Raw genomic sequence first — 18,859 nt, 5'->3', positions numbered from 1 at the left:
ATAATCAAGGGATATGGCATGATAACAAATGGAGAATTCTCGATTCGAAAAGTGGCTTATGTAGAAGGATTACAACATAACCTCATAAGTGTGTCTCAACTAGTCGTAGGAACAGGTCTGAAAGTATCATTTGATGATGAAGGATCTGAAATAATTAAAAAACAATCCAAGAAGGTTCTCTTGAAATCAGAGCGAAAGGGAGAGATGTATCCATTAAATCTCAAACCGATACGGGGTAAACCAGCAATATGTTTGCTATCAAAGGCAAATACAGATGAAAGATGGTTATGGCATCGAAGATTATCACACCTGAATTTCAAAGACATGAATAAATTGGTGCTTGGTGATCATGTTCGAGGACTCCCTCTTCTCAAGTTCGATAAGGAACATCTATGTGCAGCCTGTAAGATGGGTAAACAAAGCAGAAAGAGCCATCCTACAAGGATCAATACAAAGATTGTTGAAGCTCTTGAACTATTGCACATCGACTTGTGTGGACCTTCGTCTATCGAAAGCATCGGTGGTAATAAGTACATACTTGTCATAGTAGATGATTTTTCTCGTTTCACCTGGGTTTTCTTTCTTAAACAGAAATCAGAAGCAACTCCCAAGTTGAGGACATTTATTAAGCAGGTGGAAGTGCAAATGAAAAAGACTGTGAGAAATGTCAGGAGCGACAATGGGTTGGAGTTCAAGAATAAAGACTTTGAGGAGTTTCTAGATGATAAGGGGATCACTCACAACTTTTCAGCCCCGTATACACCACAACAGAATGGTATCGTTGAAAGATGAAACCGTTCCTTATGTGAGGCCGCAAGAACCATGCTTTGTTTTGATTTACTTCCTTTATACTTCTGGGCTGATGCTGTTGCAACTGCATGTTACACTTAAAACCGATCTTTTCTTAATAAACGATTCTCAATCACTCCTTATGAGATTTTAAATAATATAAAGCCCAATGTCAAATTCTTCCATGTGTTCGGTTCAATGTGTTTCATCCTCAACTCCAAGGAGAACTGATGTGGTGTTGATTATGATGGCATGTGCGGAATAAGAAAAGATCTAGTGAATCATCATGTAAACTCAAGAACACAATGAGTAAATAAATCTGTGTAAGCTCATATTAGATCTAGAAAGGATATACAAATGGGTTTGTACATAATTTCTCTCTCTAGTCTAACACTCCAAATGGATTCACTTACATAATGGGAGTCACTCACTTCCTATTTATAGGAAAGACTCAACCCATTTACACATACAAAGGGTAAGCCTAAAACACTACATCCAAGCGTGACTTTGCACCCTAACATTCTCCCCCTCAAAGTTAGGATTGGATGTCCGGCTTTAATCTCCAACGAGCTAGCACGATCAAGACCAAACTCCCCCTCGAAGTAACACCGGTCTTCAAATCCGCAAATGAATATTCGAAAACCCGAGAAGCTTTGAATACCATCATTCTCCCCCTTTTTATAATCAAAAAATGATTATAAAACCCACTAAGGGTGAGAAGCGCCCAAGGAATAGTCATCATGATACTCCCCCTTGATGTGTACCAAAAATGAATCACCAAAAATCTTGCACGGAAAAACAATCATGAAAAAGCCACAAAAAAATTTCCAATTTATGAAATTTTTTGACTTTTTGAGTGAAAGTTGCAAGATTTTTCAAAAACCGGGTAGAAATTGTCACTTTATGAAACTTGAAGGGACCCGTTACGCCTAAAACAGCCAAATATGCAAAACTCTAGCCCATTTGCGAACCCGGGCATAAAGCGTAAATTCGCACAAACTGTAGGGACCAGAACTGAAAATTCTCCAATTTCTCAGCTTATATTACCCATTTGCGAAGTTGGGTATAAACTGCCAATATTACAAAACTGCAGGAACTCACTTCGAAAATTATGCATTTTTGTTCTTTTATGACCCCATTTGCGAAGTTGCTTCTTTGAAAGTTCAGGGATGCGAATGACATAATCTGTTTCTTCTCCACTTTGCTTCCAGATGCGAACATCTTCAAAACATCACAGATTGCGAACGAACTTCCTGCTTGACTTCCAAATTGCAAACCATATCACAACCTTATATGCAAACCATTTTGAGACCCATATGCAAATATTCTTGGCCTTCAAACCAGTTAACCAAATGCGAACATTTTTGCTTTTATATGCGAACTGCTTTTGACACCAAAATTAAACAAAACACATTCTTAGATGCGAACCCGATTTTGATATACTCATATGCGAATTCAGTTTAACCATCAACCACAAAATTGTCTCACCAAATGCGAACTGAATTTCAACCTTAATCACCTTCGCATCCTCCTTATACCCATCGACATCAACATGGACTATAAAACCTTCAATTTCCAAAATGAAAATTTCGTTCTTTTGCAAACATCGATTTCCCAGTCGATTATCTGCAAACATTTTTCATGGCTTCGTTCCATCAACATCACTCTTCCCTGTAGACGTGAACGGACACACATACAACATACAACATTCTTTGATTTTCGTTCCTTTCACAAGTAGCTAACTCAATCTTCGCATATAATCGTTACCCGCCTGTTTATCCATTCATCAATAATCAATTCCAAAATCGTTCAAGATGCGAACATGAACCCATTCACAGTGTTCGTTCATCATGAACACTCCCATTTAATTCCAAAGTTAAACCCCAATTAAACTAGATTTCGACTCTTACAGCCTCAAAATAACTTGTAACTATCAATATCATCATACGATTTCACCGATTCATCTCTTGAATTCCATCTTTTTCACAGTTTGACTTTTTAGAGTCAAATAACCATAAACACGAAATCGATGATTCTGATGTCCGATTTCAGATCAAAAAGTGTTATTCAACTGTTCTTCACCATCTTCAACTGTTCTTAGTCAAAATCTTTAAAATCAAAGACTCAATTTTCGATTTCAAAGTTACGACTTGAACAAAATCGATTTCATCATATAACAAATCATATGAAATCGATTCTCAATTTTAGATTATCAATCGACACCAAACAAAAGAAAGCAAGCAAGACTATCGAGAAAACGAGAAGGATATTCAGACGCAATCGATTATGAAGCAAGAACAGATGCGTATGATTTCTAAGATACAACCAGTTGAAGCATGCTAATAAATCAAGACGCTGAAATCGAATCTAGGCTTACCTAATGAAAGCGGATAAAAAAATGTATTGGACTCTAATCAAATGAACAGTAACCGAACTCATTCTTTTGGATCATATACTTTTGGGCTCGATAACAAACACATGAATAATATTCGATAGCTTGGTAAGAAATCTAATACGATATGAACACTACCGATCTTTTGTTTGGGTTTCACGAACAGTAATTCTTGAATTTAAATTGATTTGGTTTTGGATATGATCAATTAAAAAAAAGTTGGATCAACAATGGGGTTTGAAACGATTTTGATCCAATGAGGCAAATCGATCAAAAATGAAAAACGTAAAGTATGAATCGAAATCATGGACGTTTTGGAATCCATTTGAGAATTTGAGTTACCTTTTTCACGAATCGAGATCCATTTTCAACGAACGAATCAAATTTGGAAGATCTTGGTTCTTTTGTTGGAATGAGAAAATCTCCAAATCGAACATTGTACCACCCACCATGCGAGATGTACAACTCGTTCTTCGTGTTCTTTGTGTTCTTCAACGATCCAAGAACATCTTCAAAAGAACCATCAACACATTTGGGTTTTGACTTCAAATTGAATGCAACATTTGGAGATTGTTGCTTTGGAACCCAAATTTGCTTCACGGATTTCGGCTTCACAACATTTGACGATTTTTGTGAGTAAACCCGCTTGTTTTTGCGATTGATCTTCTTCTTCTTTTTCTTTCTCATCTTTTTGCATCTTGAAGACTTGACTCCATGAACAAACCCACTTTCAACATGTCACAACCCAAAACCGGAACGGAGGAAACGTTCTGGGGTGGATGACGTCATGTCAAGTATCACAACACATGAATTATAGTGATCAAAGTACAACAACCATTGCATTAATAGCAATAGTTTTACGTGGTTTACATTAAAATATATCAAAGTAATACAAGTAAATAATATAAGTGCAGCTTGGTACTAAAATGTCTTCGTCAGAAGCTCCGGGGATGTACCTGTCTAATGCTGACCTGAGAATACAAGTTATTTGAAAAGCGAGTATCAACATTTTTACAAATGCTGGTGAGTTCATAAGTATCTAGTGTCATTTTATTCAAATAACTTTAATAAAAGTGATAGTTCTAGAGTATCCAATAAATTAGAGTCCTTTCCATAAAATCCTATATTTTCTTTAATAAAAGCAGTCTTCTACCAAGACTAGACGGAGTTATGTGATAAAAGTAGTTTTCCATGAATCGCTATCATTAGCAAAATACAGAGTTTGATTATTAAAGAAAGCAAGAGAAATCAGGGAAATAACATATGCCTCAGCAGTGAAGACTGCTGACTAAGGCAAAACGAATCATAGACTCCAGGAGAGAATCGAACAAATGACACGCCTGGCTCAGTTTAACAAAGGGAGACACAGACCCCAGACGGTACCAAATGAAACGTACATCTAGCAAGGTCTAAAAACAGAGAATACAGACCCCAGACAATATCAAATGAAAGATACAACTAGCAGGGTCTAAAAACAGTGTGACTCTGAGAGTGGGTTTCCAGCATACAGTGTAAAATACAGTGTGAAATACAGTGTAAAATACCGTTACCTTAAGGCCATGAATTATAAGGTAACCTGGGATACTCGTAACCATACTAACCGACACTAGAGTACCTGACGCCCTGCAAGCGTCTATAAAATGTGACATTTGTCACCCCTTGGCTTGGTAGGCCGTGGACTGTAGCTAGCAGTCAGGGTGCGGGGGTGTCAATCCTGTATAGATCTATACACACAATGTCCGCTCTCCCTATAGGTGACTCTGGTTACCAACTAGACGACGGAGAAGGCCGTGTCCCGAAGATGCATCCCAAATAGTGGGTAGTGGGTTTCCAATATAAGTGCTGGACTAGCAGTAGAGACTCATAACTGAACTGACTAATGTAAACCTTTATGTCCATGCTTGTATACATAATATATATAACTAATGATCAAACGACCTTCGGATGGACATCTGATCCCACCAGACCACATCTAAACGGGGCTTTTGGTCGCACCCAATTTAGTGGTCATAATAAAATTAACTTTTTTTTTTTTTCCAAATTAATATGGAAATGTAATCTAAGTGTTTTTATTTATTTTATTACGACAAATAACAACATGGAATGTAAATAAATAAAACATTTATTTATTTTACGACCTCAAATTAACGGAACTTTTATAACGTGGGATATTCCGTTAACGGAAATGGGGTAATGTAACGGAATAAACTTTGGGTTGTCACATCATCCCCCCGTTAGAGGGAATTTCGTCCGGAAATTCAGGTCTAGGCAAGGTAGTAGGTATGAATGGCCGAGTAGAGGCAGGAGGGTAGTTCCTATTCTGTTTGTCCGTGCATTCCCAAGTGAACTCTGGTCTGTGTTTGTCATTCCAACAAACCTTCACCTATGGGATGCGGATTCCGTCTCGTGTAGTTTGCGAGTTCCGACTGGTGTATCTACGAGGTTAGGGTTCTCAATGGTTTCTATCAAGATGAGTGGGATACGAAAAGTGACATTGGGCAACACTGATCAAGTCTAGGAGGTGGTTCGATCGGGTGTGAAACTTGTGGAATATCCGAAAGTAGTAGTGGTCTGACAAGGGTTGGACCAATTCTACGTAAGGATTCTCAGATGGTCTTAAGCTCTCGGAAGGGTAGAGCTTTTCAGTACTTAGAACATAGTTTACTTCTATGGCAAGATCATCACTGGCGTGATTGCCATTCCGAAGTTCCTAACGTTCTCTCTCATACTGGTAGTGTAGTCCTTCAGGTTGGTTCTTAAGAAGCTCGGGTTGTCTTTGGTTTCGCGTTTCCTGTCAATTGGCTTTTAGAGGATTTCTAGATCATCGAATGGGTTGTGTGTCTACGGTATCTTTTCGTTGTAAAGTGGCTATCTCAATCTTGTGCAAAATAAACCTGCACTAATGAAACTTGAAATATCCCTAACGGAAACCCTCAGGGTCAGGGAGATAGGGTTTCACTAGATGAGTGTTGGAATATCTCGGGAGGTGGTTCTACTATTTCTGTGTGAGATAGTATTCGTGGAACACCTAATAGTCCATTGAATCTCTAAGACTTTGGTTTATTCTAGTGTGGAAAGCGCATGCTCCTGCATAACCCCTCGACTAACACCAAGGCTGGTGTTAAGTCTATAATCTCTTCGGGATCTGGGTCATGAGGCTTAACGCAACTACTTTCGCACTTTGATCAAGTATTCTTGACTGCGGAGGTGATCCTGTGGTTCTCGGTTTTCTAGTGTTTACTTCGGAGAATGAAGTCTATTGTCTACAAGGCGACGACGATTTCCTCCATGCGAGAGGGTGGAGGGTCATAGGCACTACTTGTCTGTAACAGGGTGGACGAAGTGCCTGAGTAGTGCGAACATCTTCTGCAACTACTTTTCTGAAGTTCCTGAGTGTTTCCCGATCTAGGTCAAATCTAGTGAGTGTAGGGTTCCATTACTAGGAACTTTAATCCCTTTACTAACTGAGGGTGTTAGCTACTATGTGGGCTTAACCGGTATGACAACAAATTTCGGATTTGTGGTCATTATAGTAGCTCAACCCGCAGTGGTTCTCTCGACTCCAACTCCTATTTTATGGGATATGATGAAGGGCTTTACTATGAGGTTTGTGGTAGGGCTCATACTTGGCTTAACCACCAATACTTGGTGTATGCAAGCCGTATATAATTGAGGTCGGCATGATGTTCAGTTGTGCGACTCCACCCCTGACCCACAACCCAACGAGGAACAGGGAGTAGGGAGGAAACACACATCTTAAATCTTTTTGATCTCAACTATATACCACCTTTATGCATATACCTGGTTATAGTGGTCAGTCTCATGAGTTCTGTCCTCTGGGTTCACGAACCTGATGTGCGAGGTGCAAAGGGTCTTTCTGGGGAATCTACGAAGTATGCTTCAGGTGGTTTTCGTCTTCTGGAGTATCTGCAGTGTCTTTCGCTTAGGTTTCCATATGACTAAGAGGGGTCGTTCAACAGCGCGCGGTACCCTTCTCTTGGGTACTTCAGAAGGTTTGAAATAAGAGGGACGACTGACGGATCGTATTAGGTTGATTATTTGTGTTATGTTTTAGGTTCGGAAGAACCTTTATTTGCCGACATGGCTACGGAGAAAGTTCTTTTTACACAGCACTAGGGATGTACACATGGTTGCACTACGTCAAACCATGATCGATAGAGTCGTCGAAATTGGCATACCTCGACATGGTATAAAATGAGGATCGATAGAGTCATGTGCCGAACAGGCACACAAGTTCTAGGCGTCTCGGGTTTCGTCCTGTGTATCACTGCCGCGGATACTTGGACTGATAGAGTCGACGCGGAACTATAGAGAGTCCTAAGTGTTCCTGAATAGAGTACCTTTTTCATGAATGGATTCTCACGAGGCATTTCTATAATCGCCTAACATATACTAGTCATGTATAATTAAAGTGGGGAGGACTGTTGACTGAGCGACTCCGCCCTAAATCCACAACCCAACGAGGAATAGGAAATGAGGCGGCATTCACTCACTCTAGGTCTATCCATCTTAACTATACATGGCCGTAACGTATATGTTTAGCCATTATAGTTTTACCTGATGAATTTTAAATTTTATAACAGTGCTGCGACTTTCGCCTTAATGGGGAAGATATTTACATTTTGCATTAGTCTTTTAATGTTTTTGGTTAGTTATCTGAGATTGAGAGACGCACCAAAAATTCACCGGGTTCCTTGATGCTTCTCTCTAAGTAGTAGAGTTAGGCTCCTCCTGTGTCTTTGTCTTTTCCTTCGGTTGGGCAGTCCTTCTTGAAGTGTCCAATTGCACCACATAGACGGCAAACTGGATTGGCCGCCACATTAGTGGTTGATCTAATAAACTCAACCAGAGTTCTGCATACGCGAGCAGTATGCCCCTTCATGTTGCACCTAGCACATAAGAGTTCCCGGCATATACCATGATGATGGTAGCTACACTTGCTGCAGTGGGGAAGGTTTCCTAGGTATGGTCTTCTTGAAGTCGGGAGGGAAGGATTGACAGGGGTATCGACTGTCTGAGCTCGTTGCCCTTCGGAAGGTCCTTGAGCCGAGGTACCTCCCTCCTCGATCTTGAGTTTTCTCTTCAGTGGATTTGGTTGAGGTTCTTGGGTGGCTGGGCATGCAGGGGTTGGTTGCTGCTGTCCATTGCTAGGATTGGAATTCCCGATAGGGCCCTTTCTAACATTGGCGTTGTTAGCATTCAGGTGAGCCATGGCAGCTGTTACGGCTGCCGAGACTGCAGCTTGGAATGTAGCTTCATCGAATAAGAGAGTAGGTTTCTTGCTTGTGGACTGGTTGCGTTTTTTTGGAGGCATGGTTTTTCCTACACGGAAAGGAATACAAGATAATGAGAGACGATGGCTAACCCTGGACATATCTGTCCCGACTGTATTAGGCATAAATTTTTCCCGTGCCTCGGGTACTGGTTGTCTGAGTGTCGACCTACATCCCTATGATGTAGTCCTGGTAATCAAGGTAGGAGTATGGGTATCGAGAAAAGGCCATAAGATGCGAGTCGTTCCTACTAAGTTACCTTTTATACTGGGAAAGGTTTCACTCTCCAGCCTGGAGAGATTTGAGTACAGTTCGGAATGAAACCGCGGAAAGAGAGGCTTATGAAGGCTTATGGCTAAATATTCTCAATAGAGGTGCGGGGATCCGCTCTAATCGTGTAACTGGAAACGGGAAATGACGATTTACCTAACACATAGCGTGAATAGTGTAATCACTAACTCACTATATTGTATTATTTCATGGGTGTATTAGCGTGACGAACACGAGGGTAAGACACTTCTTGGGTTCCATGTACTGGCTCCCTCTGTCTGCCTCGTATCTTTGATTGGAATCGGCGTTGGTTTCCTTCGGGTAGTTACCTAGGGTTCTTTTCTCATGAAGACACATTGAATTTCTACTCCACCTTATTCCCGAATCTGACTCCGGGTGTCATCACTTCATGATGGATGACTGGAAATTTCGGAAGTTTAGGTGAATTTCTCACCGATGTCCCTAAAAAGATATAGGCACTTGGTGAATTCAATATTCTCAACCCAGTTCATTTATTTCCGAACAGGAAATCTTCTTAATGAACCTCTTCTGGGTCTGCATCAACTCTTCTGTCAAGCACTGAAGTGGATAGGGTTGTCTACAGGGTTCGTGCGAGAATGGAAATGTCTAAAGAATCCTAAAAGATTATTAACATTTCACTGGATGATCCATATCGAGTCCTGCTACGATTACACAGGGTATACAAATCATATATAGCTTAGATCCGATAGGCCTTCGAATATGTGATACTACTCTATATCCACATCCCAACGAGGAAAAGGAAGTAGAGCGAAACCACACATTCTTAGCCTATGGGATCCTTATTATATATAACCTTGGGAGTATACCCTCTGTAGTTGTAGGTCTATCAATAAGGATCTTTTTAGTTCTTCTCACAAGGTTGGTTATGGATTCTAAAATACCCCTATGGTATTTTAATTTCTTGTTTGTGTTTCTTATCTTCTGAATATGATTATGGGATTAGTGTGAATCTTTTAGTGTTCCAAAATACTCCTATATTATTTTAACTTTATGTTTGGCTCTAGCATTCCTAGTTGGTATGTTTCAGACCTGTTGCACACCACTATCACTCCCAAGCACATGTTCATCGCATCTCGAATAAATGTAGTTGATCAGGTTACATTTATTCCAGCTTATGATTACATAACTGCCCAGGTTTGACGGCAATGCTCAACATCCGAAGACTTTTATTATCGTTCTTCTTGTGATACTTGTGTTCGAGTGTTTAGATTCTGGATGTTATTATACTTTGGTAAAATATGGTTATATTTTAAAGTATAATTCTTGGTCAGAGTGTTTTTTCCCTTTGTATTTATAGGCTATATATCTTTTATGATTTGATATACTTAGCTCACTATAAACAATGCTCTGATACCAATCTGTCACACCCCAAAACCGGAACGGCGGAAACGTTCTGGGGTGGATGACGTCATGTCAAGTATCACAACACATGAATTATAGTGATCAAAGTACAACAACCATTGCATTAATAGCAATAGTTTTACGTGGTTTACATTAAAATATATCAAAGTAATACAAGTAAATAATACAAGTGCAGCTTGGTACTAAACTGTCTTCGTCAGAAGCTCCGGGGATGTACCTGTCTAATGCTGACCTGAGAATACAAGTTATTTGAAAAACGAGTATCAACATTTTTACAAATGCTGGTGAGTTCATAAGTATCTAGTGTCATTTTATTCAAATAACTTTAATAAAAGTGATAGTTCTAGAGTATCCAATAAATTAGAGTCCTTTCCAGAAAATCCTATATTTTCTTTAATAAAAGCAGTCTTCTACCAAGACTAGACGGAGTTATGTGATAAAAAGTAGTTTTCCCTGAATCGCTATCATTATCAAAATACAGAGTTTGATTATTAAAGAAAGCAAAAGAAATCAGGGAAATAACATATGCCTCAGGAGTGAAGACTGCTGACTAAGGCAAAACGAATCATAGACTCCAGGAGAGTATCGAACAAATGACATGCCTGGCTCAGTCTAACAAAGGGAGACACATACCCCAGACGGTACCAAATGAAAGGTACAGCTAGCAAGGTCTAAAAACAAAGAATACAGACCCCATACAATATCAAATGAAAGATACAACTAGCAAGGTCTAAAAACAGTGTGACTTTGAGAGTGGGTTTCCAGCATACAGTGTGAAATACAGTGCAAAATACCGTTACCTTAAGGCCATGAATTATAAGGTAACCTGGGATACTCGTAACCATACCAATCGACACTAGAGTACCTGACGCCCTACAAGCGTCTATAAAATGTGACATTTGTCACCCCTTGGCTTGGTAGGCCGTGGACTGTAGCTAGCAGTCAGGGTGCGGGGGTGTCAATCCCGTATAGATCTATACACACAATGTCTGCTCTCCCTACAGAAGACTCTGGTTACCAACTAGACGACAGAGAAGGCCGTGTCCCGAAGATGCATCCCAAATAGTGGGTAGTGGGTTTCCATTATAAGTGCTGGACTAGCAGTAGAGACTCATAACTGAACTGACTAATGGAAACCTATATGTCCATGCTTGTATACATAATATATATAACTAATGATCAAACAACTTTCGAATGGACATCCGATCCCACCAGACCACATCTCAACGAAGAAAAGGAAATAGGGCGAACAAGCCTTCCTAAGTCCTTCAATCATTATTTATAAGCATCTATACAAGCACATGCATACATCTAACTACGGTTGGGTGTTTAACAAGTGGAAACGTATTGTGAAGTATAACTGAATCGTGATGTATAAGCGAATCGTGAGGTATAACCAAATCGTGGTGTATAAGCGAATCGTGAGGTATAACCAAATCGTGGTGTATAAGCGAATCGTGAGGTATAACCAAACCGTGGTGTATAAGCAAACAGTGTGGAATAACCGAATCGTGAAGTGTAAACGAACAGTGTGGAATAACCGTATCGTGAAGTATAAGCATTAACAGGTATAAGTGTATCACGAAGTGGAAACGTTATCAAGTAGGAGTTTAAACTAAGTAAAAGAGAAGCGGCGGTATCTAACAAGTAAGAGTATACGACATGAAAGAGAACTTTGATGAAAACCTTGGAAAAACCTTTATACTTAAGAAAATCACAACTTGGTCTTCTTTGGTAAAATAAGTTTGAAAACCTTTAGAAATTCTTTGGAAACCTTTCATAAACCAGTTTAAAATGAACCTTGATAAAACAGTATAAGTAAGAGTTTTGAACAAGTGAAAACATTTCAGAAAAACATTTATAGTATCTTACTCGATAAAACAGTTTACAGTGTGGTAAATCCTTGTGCATGCGGGTTATCAATCACATGTGATTGATATGATAACTGGCATGTTTAACTTGTATTCCCCCCCTATAAAATATGTAAAAGCATTTAAAAGGTTCATTCAGGGGTATGAACTCATCTGGTGTAAGTGGATCCGACGAAGGTGCCGGTTGGGTGCTCGGTGTCAAGTAAAGACTTGGACACACTTAGTGACCTATTTAACATATGATAACATATGTTCACATACAATTAGTACATTTAATACTAATTAAACAAGTATACGCTTCCTAAGTGCGAAAACACTTTTAATTAAGCGTTAGGGGTGTCCCGGGTAACTTTTAAGGGCTTGAATGGCTTAGGAATGGAGTTTACTCTTCAAGAGTAAACTCTAGACATAGAGTTCACGGCCCTGGGACAACTCCCCATGAGTTTACAGCCGTAAACTCATGGTGAGGGTGTTCTAGGATGCTTAAAGGCCTTATCTCAATTGTGGAATTTTGCTAGGTCCAAATATAAAAGGTATGAATGGGTTTAAGGCACTTAAATGGACCAAATGGGAGTTTACGGCCCCAACCATGGGAGTTTACGGTCGTAAGCTCCTATTGACACATTCCTTGGGTGCTTTAAGGGCTTAAGTGGTAGAGAATAAATCCTATGTATTTTTCCAAGTCAAATGAAGGAGTTTGGGCACCTTTTGGACACCTAATGGGAGTTTATGGCCCATGAACCACCTCCATGGGAGTTCACAGCCGTGAACTCCTACTCCCTTAGTTTTATTAAAGTTTAAGGCCCTTACAATGATGGAATTGCTTCAAGGTATTTTTCCAAGGCCATAGGGGGGTGTTTGGGGCATTTCTAGCACACAATCTTGAGTTTACTCCCCATGAAGAGGATTTTACGGCCCAAGCAAGTTATTGGGCAGTAAACTCAAGTTTACTCCCTAAAATTATAGTGCAAGGTGTTCTAAGTCCGAATCCATAAGCCTACAAGTCGTATCTAAGCCTTAGGGACAATTTGGAGGGGTTTTGGGGCTTAAAAACCCCCATTAAATGGTGTTTACGGTCCAAGAGTGTTCTTGGGCCATAAACACATCATTTTGCCCCTATTTTATGTGTTAAACTCGAATTTGTAGGCTAGATAAGCTATATAACAAGTTAGGATAGTTTACCTACTCGTTTGGGGCTCGAAACGGACGATTTTTGGCTCGGGAAAAAGTTGTAGAGAGAGAGTTTAGAGAGAGAGAGTAAAAAGGTGGAAATGGAGTTTACTCTCCCTTATATATGGGTTGGAGTTGAAGCTCAGTGGAAATCTACCCAATACTGCCGTTAAACGGGGCTTTTGGTCGCACCCGATTTAGTGGTCGTAATAAAATTAACTTTTTTTTTCCAAATTAATATGTAAATGTAATCTAAGTGTTTTTATTTATTTTATTACGACGAATAACGACATGGAATGTAAATAAATAAAACATTTATTTATTTTACGACCTCAAATTAACGGAACTTTTATAACGTGGGATATTCCGTTAATGGAAACGGGGTAATGTAACAGAATAAACTTTGGGTTGTCACACAACAACATGAACATTTTGAGTTTGAATCAAATCTTTTGGAGTTTAATACTTGTGATTTTCTTGGATCACCGGCTTCCGATAAGGAATCATTCCTTCAAACGAATCACAAGAACACAAAATATCATCGGTTTAAACTCCAATTGAGCAAAAAACTTTTTCATCTTGAGAATCAACTTGAACTCCTTTTTCTTGAACATCAAGAACATCACATTGAACTCCATTATCAAGAACTTCAAGAAACTTAAGAGCACGAAGATCATTTGGATTTTCAATTAGAGAAATGTATTTCTTATTGAACAAATCTCGTTCTTCTCCTTCCTTTTGATTTCTACTACGAACTAATATGGACAAGGAAATTTTATTCAACCATGAAATCTTACAAATTGGTTGAAATACCAAGCTTCCATGATCATCCTTCAAACCTCCATAAGAAACCATATTACCCCATGAAATCAATTTGCTTAACACCAACCCATAAAATTGATCTTCTTTGACTTTGTATTTGATATCTTCAATGATCACAATCCAAGAATCATATGGCAAATCCACCATGATCACAAAAACTTGAAATTTTCTAGAGAGAAAGTGATTTTGAATGAGTTTTCTAGAGAGAGAAAGTAAAAATCACTCTAATTCTAGTGAAGAAAATCGAATTATGAATAGAATCAAAGATGAATTCGATTTCTAGAATCCAAAAACTCTCTAAACCACGAAGATCCAAGATCATAAAATGAATCACCAAATCAAGAAAGCCATCAAGGATCAATTCTTGATCAAATCAAGAACACCCGCTCTGATACCAATTGTAGTGGTGTTGATTATGATGGCATGTGCGGAATAAGAAAAGATCTAGTGAATCATCATGTAAACTCAAGAACACAAAGAGTAAATAAATCTGTGTAAGCTCATATTAGATCTAGAAAGGATATACAAATGGGTTTGTACACAATTTCTCTCTCTAGTCTAACACTCCAAATGGATTCACTTACATAATGGGAGTCACTCACTTCCTATTTATAGGAAAGACTCAACCCATTTACACATACAAAGGGTAAGCCTAAAACACTACATCCAAGAGTGACTTTGCACCCTAACAAGAACCGAAACAAGTTTGACGTTAAAGCTGATGAGGGCTTATTTCTTGGTTATTTACTCTCCTCAAAAGCTTACCGAGTTTTGATTAAACGATCTAAAAGGATTGAAGAAACATATTATGTCACCTTTGATGAAAATTACATAAAGAAAGTTGAAAGAAACGAAAGTCACTTAGGGAAATTTTTCCTACATCAGGACAAGTCTCAGTTCCTATATCCAACTTGTTCGAGGAATACATTCGGTTATTCGATGAACCGGAGAAAGCGACACACTTAGAGGCAAAAGTAGCAGATAACAAAATTGATAATCTCCAAAAGATTATTGATGATGCGGCAAAAGAAATGAAAAGTGACATTCCCAAATCTGCAGGTAATCAATCCTCTGCTGACTCTCAAATCAACGACTCAACGTTTAAGGGGGATAGTTCATCTGCACCAAGTACAACCAAGGTATCTTTCGAGGGGGAGAATTGTACACCGTCCCCAACTAATCAAGGTACACTCGAGGGGGAGAATCAAACTCTCTCAGAGGAAGCAAACTTCGATGCTACCTCTGGTTTCGCTTCGCCAGTCGAGGGGGAGAAAGGACAGGAAACTGACGAAGGAGAGAGTGATCAATCAGAATTTGAAGACGAAGTGACTGCAAAATTGGATCCGACATATGACCCAAATTACCCTCCATTAGTGAAATGGACCAAGGATCATCCTAAAGAGCAAATTATTGGTGAATCTTCTGAGAAAGTTCTTACTCGTTCTCAGATAATAGCGAAACAAACTGCATTATTCTCTAAAGTGGAGTTTTGTATGTTTAATTCGTTTATCTCCAAAATCAAACCGAAAACAGTAAATGCTGCACTTGATCATTCTGATTGGGTTCAAGCTACGCAAGATGAGCTCCATGAGTTCGAACGTAACCGAGTTTGGAGATTAATTCCCACACCAAGGGATGCTTCTATAGTTGGCTTGAAATGGATCTTTAGAAATAAATTGGATAAAGAAGGGAACGTTATTCAAAACAAGGCTCGATTGGTGGTAAAAGGATATTGCCAAGAGGAAGGGATAGATTATGAGGAAACTTTCGCTCCTGTGGCAAGGTTGGAATCAGTTAGAATCTTCCTAGCATACGCTACCCATAAAAACTTTGAAGTGTTCCAAATGGACGTCAAATGTGCTTTCTTAAATGGAGAACTAGAAGAAACAATGTATGTTGAAAAACCTCCCGGATTCGTGAACGAGAAATATCCTGATTATTGCTATGTGCTGGATAAAACAGTTTATGGTGTCAAGCAAGCACCGAGAGCCTGGTATGAAACCCTAACTCATTTTCTTAAAATGTCAAAATTTAAGCAAGGTTTGGTTGACCCTACCTTTTTTCGAAAGAAAGAAGGCGAACATCTAATGATAGTTCAAATTTATGTTGATGATATCATCTTCGGCTCTACGAATCCTAGCTTAACAGCTGAATTCAGAAAGTTGATGGAGACTAAATTTGAAATGAGCGCAATGGGTCCAATTAACTTTTTCCTTGGTTTGAATATTAGACAGGGTCCAGAAGGCATCTTTATCAACCAGGAGGAATACACAAAGAGTTTGTTAATTAAATTTGGCATGACAGGTGACTCTAAAGTAAAGGTTCCTATGGCATTTGGCACTAAGTTAACACCGTCTCTGGAGAAACCTGCTGTTGACATTACGCTTTATCGACAAATGATAGGGTCCCTTATGTATCTAACATCTAGTAGATCAGACATTATGTTTTCTGTTTGCTATTGTGCTAGGTTTCAAGCTAATCCTAGAGAACCTCACATGGTGGCTGTAAAGAACATCTTCCGTTATCTAAAGCGAACTTCATCTCTCGGTCTCTGGTATCCTGCCAAATCAGGATTCTTTTTTCAAGCTTTTTCTGATGCTGATCTTGGAGGGTGTGGACTAGACCGAAAGAGCACTACAGGTGGATGCCAATTTCTTGACGAAAAACTTGCTAGTTGGCAGTCCAGAAAGCAAACATGTGTGTCACTTTCTACAACAGAAGCCGAATACATAGCTGCAGCTTCTTGTACTTCTCAGGTTATATGGATTCAAAGTCAACTAAGAGCTTACGGAATGAACATGAAGAAGATTCCTCTCTATTGTGATTCAGAAAGTGCAATAAGAATTTGTCACAATCCAGTGCAACATTCCAAAACTAAGCATATTGCACTTAGATATCATTTTATCAAGGATCATGTCAAAGAAGGGAACGTGGAAGTACATTTTGTTCGATCTACTAATCAATTGGCCGACATATTCACTAAGGCATTACCTGAAGCACTCTTTAACAAAATCTTACAAGGCTTGGGTATGATGGAAGCTGAGTCGGTACCAAACACTCAAATCTCTCATTAAAAATAGACAAGCGAAATGGAGCGAACGCTCGGTCTATTTCGGCTCCTTAATTTTTGGGAACCGAAATGAACCGAACACTCGGTCATATTTTTATAGTAGAAGGTACTTTCGGTTCTCAAACCACCTTCTTATATTCTCCATCGACTTTCATTTCACCAATGTAACCCTTGAGACTCTCGGTTCTTACCACTAAGGCTTATGGTTGCACAAATTAAGTATGTGTTTGTGATCTTGGATATGTATGCCACGTGTTGAGTGAAACCCGTAATCCAACTCCAATAATGAATTGATGGTGAATTATTAAATTCAAGAACTTACTGGTTACCCAATGAAATCCTTTTTTTATTTTTGCGTGGTCTTTATGAAATTGTCTAAAACCAATGCATTTCTTCCCGAAAAGATCTAGTTTAATTTTTTTTTGGATTTCTATCACATCAATTGTCACTCCAATTTACATCTCACCTACTTGTTCAACATACCACTTTGGTCTCACAAGTACTTCTTCCAACAATTGATCTTATGTTAAGTATTAATGTTCGGTTGAAGATAAGCTACCCTTAAGCCTATATCTTGAAAAGAAGCCTTTCAATGTTTCTCTACAAACACTTGATCGTATTTCTCGGGAATCCATACAAACACTTCAAGTCTATTTTGACCTTGAAGGAAGCGATTCTTGCCCGGAATCACCCGCTTTCTGTCTTTTCTTAAGACATCATGCACATTCCATACATAATTGCTTTATTTCTTTATCGTTTGTCACTCTGTTGCACGGAAATTTTATTTTCCAAAACTCTAGTTGCTGTTGGTTCAAGTTTTGTTTAAACAGGGGAATTCATGTTTCTTGAAGTCACATTGAAGTTCAAAAGACGCTTATGGATAAGAATTTGGCGCGTGAATTTGAACGGTCCCTATTCGCACGCGTGCTGACGTATTTCTAGGAGTACCCAACCTGTCACATAACACTTTTTCAGGAGACGTTTTAGTGATCACGTCATTATCATCATGATTTTTCTCTCTCCTAGCAATGGTATATAAAGGGTTTCGAAGATTCTTTGTCATTTACCAGTCACAAAGTTTCTCTACTATAGCGATGATTTGAACTGTTCATCTTCCTTCTTCAATCAACAATGGCGACTTCTTCTTCAGTTCAAGATCAGACTGCTTCTTCGGCATTTCTTTCCATTAAGCCAAATCAAAACATGATCATTGAACTCAATCTGTTCCTCTATGATTCCTATATGTTACAAGTTGTGGAGTGTTTGAAGTATTCTCCATTGGTTCATGCCCTAACTCACTATGAAGCTGTTCCCATGTCTCTCTTGTCCCAAGTTTACTCTACTGCAACCTTCGACAAGAACAAAGAACGCATCTACTTTCAAATCCTCTCCAAAAGGCCTTTTTTTTCCAAAGGGGGGGGGGTTTGTTCTTTACTACATCTAGCGGTGGATTCCTCTGTTATCTCACCTGATTTCATCACAACTGCACAGCTATTCTCAATGCTTTATGAAATGGGATATACAGATGTACTGACCACCATTACAAAGATCAAGAAGTCGTGACTCCCGTCTCAATGGAATGACCTTGTTACTCTTTTGATTAAAAGCTTGGTGGAACGTAGTGCTGGATCTGATGGCACCAGTAAAGGATTTCTGACAATACTCTATGGTATTTACAACGTTTTAAATCTTGATTATGATGAATCTAAGCCTTCTAAATCAAAGAAGCGAAAGTTGGAGAAAGAGGGCTCTTCTAAGTTGAAGAAGGTTAAAAGAA

General features: G+C 39.0%; 1 pseudogene; it reads left to right on the top strand.

Annotated features, from left to right (window-relative positions):
* The first annotated feature begins 349 nt into the window (after window positions 1–349).
* LOC145059274 (uncharacterized) lies at window positions 350–17,942 on the top strand (annotated as a pseudogene).
* Window positions 17,943–18,859: the final 917 nt, after the last annotated feature.

The sequence above is a fragment of the Lactuca serriola genome, chromosome 1 (assembly GCF_051521515.1).
Source record: "Lactuca serriola cultivar US96UC23 chromosome 1, Lser_US96UC23_V15, whole genome shotgun sequence".
Lineage (NCBI taxonomy): Eukaryota > Viridiplantae > Streptophyta > Magnoliopsida > Asterales > Asteraceae > Lactuca > Lactuca serriola.
Note: the sequence above shows the minus strand (reverse complement) of the source record. Positions and strands in the feature narration are given on the sequence as shown.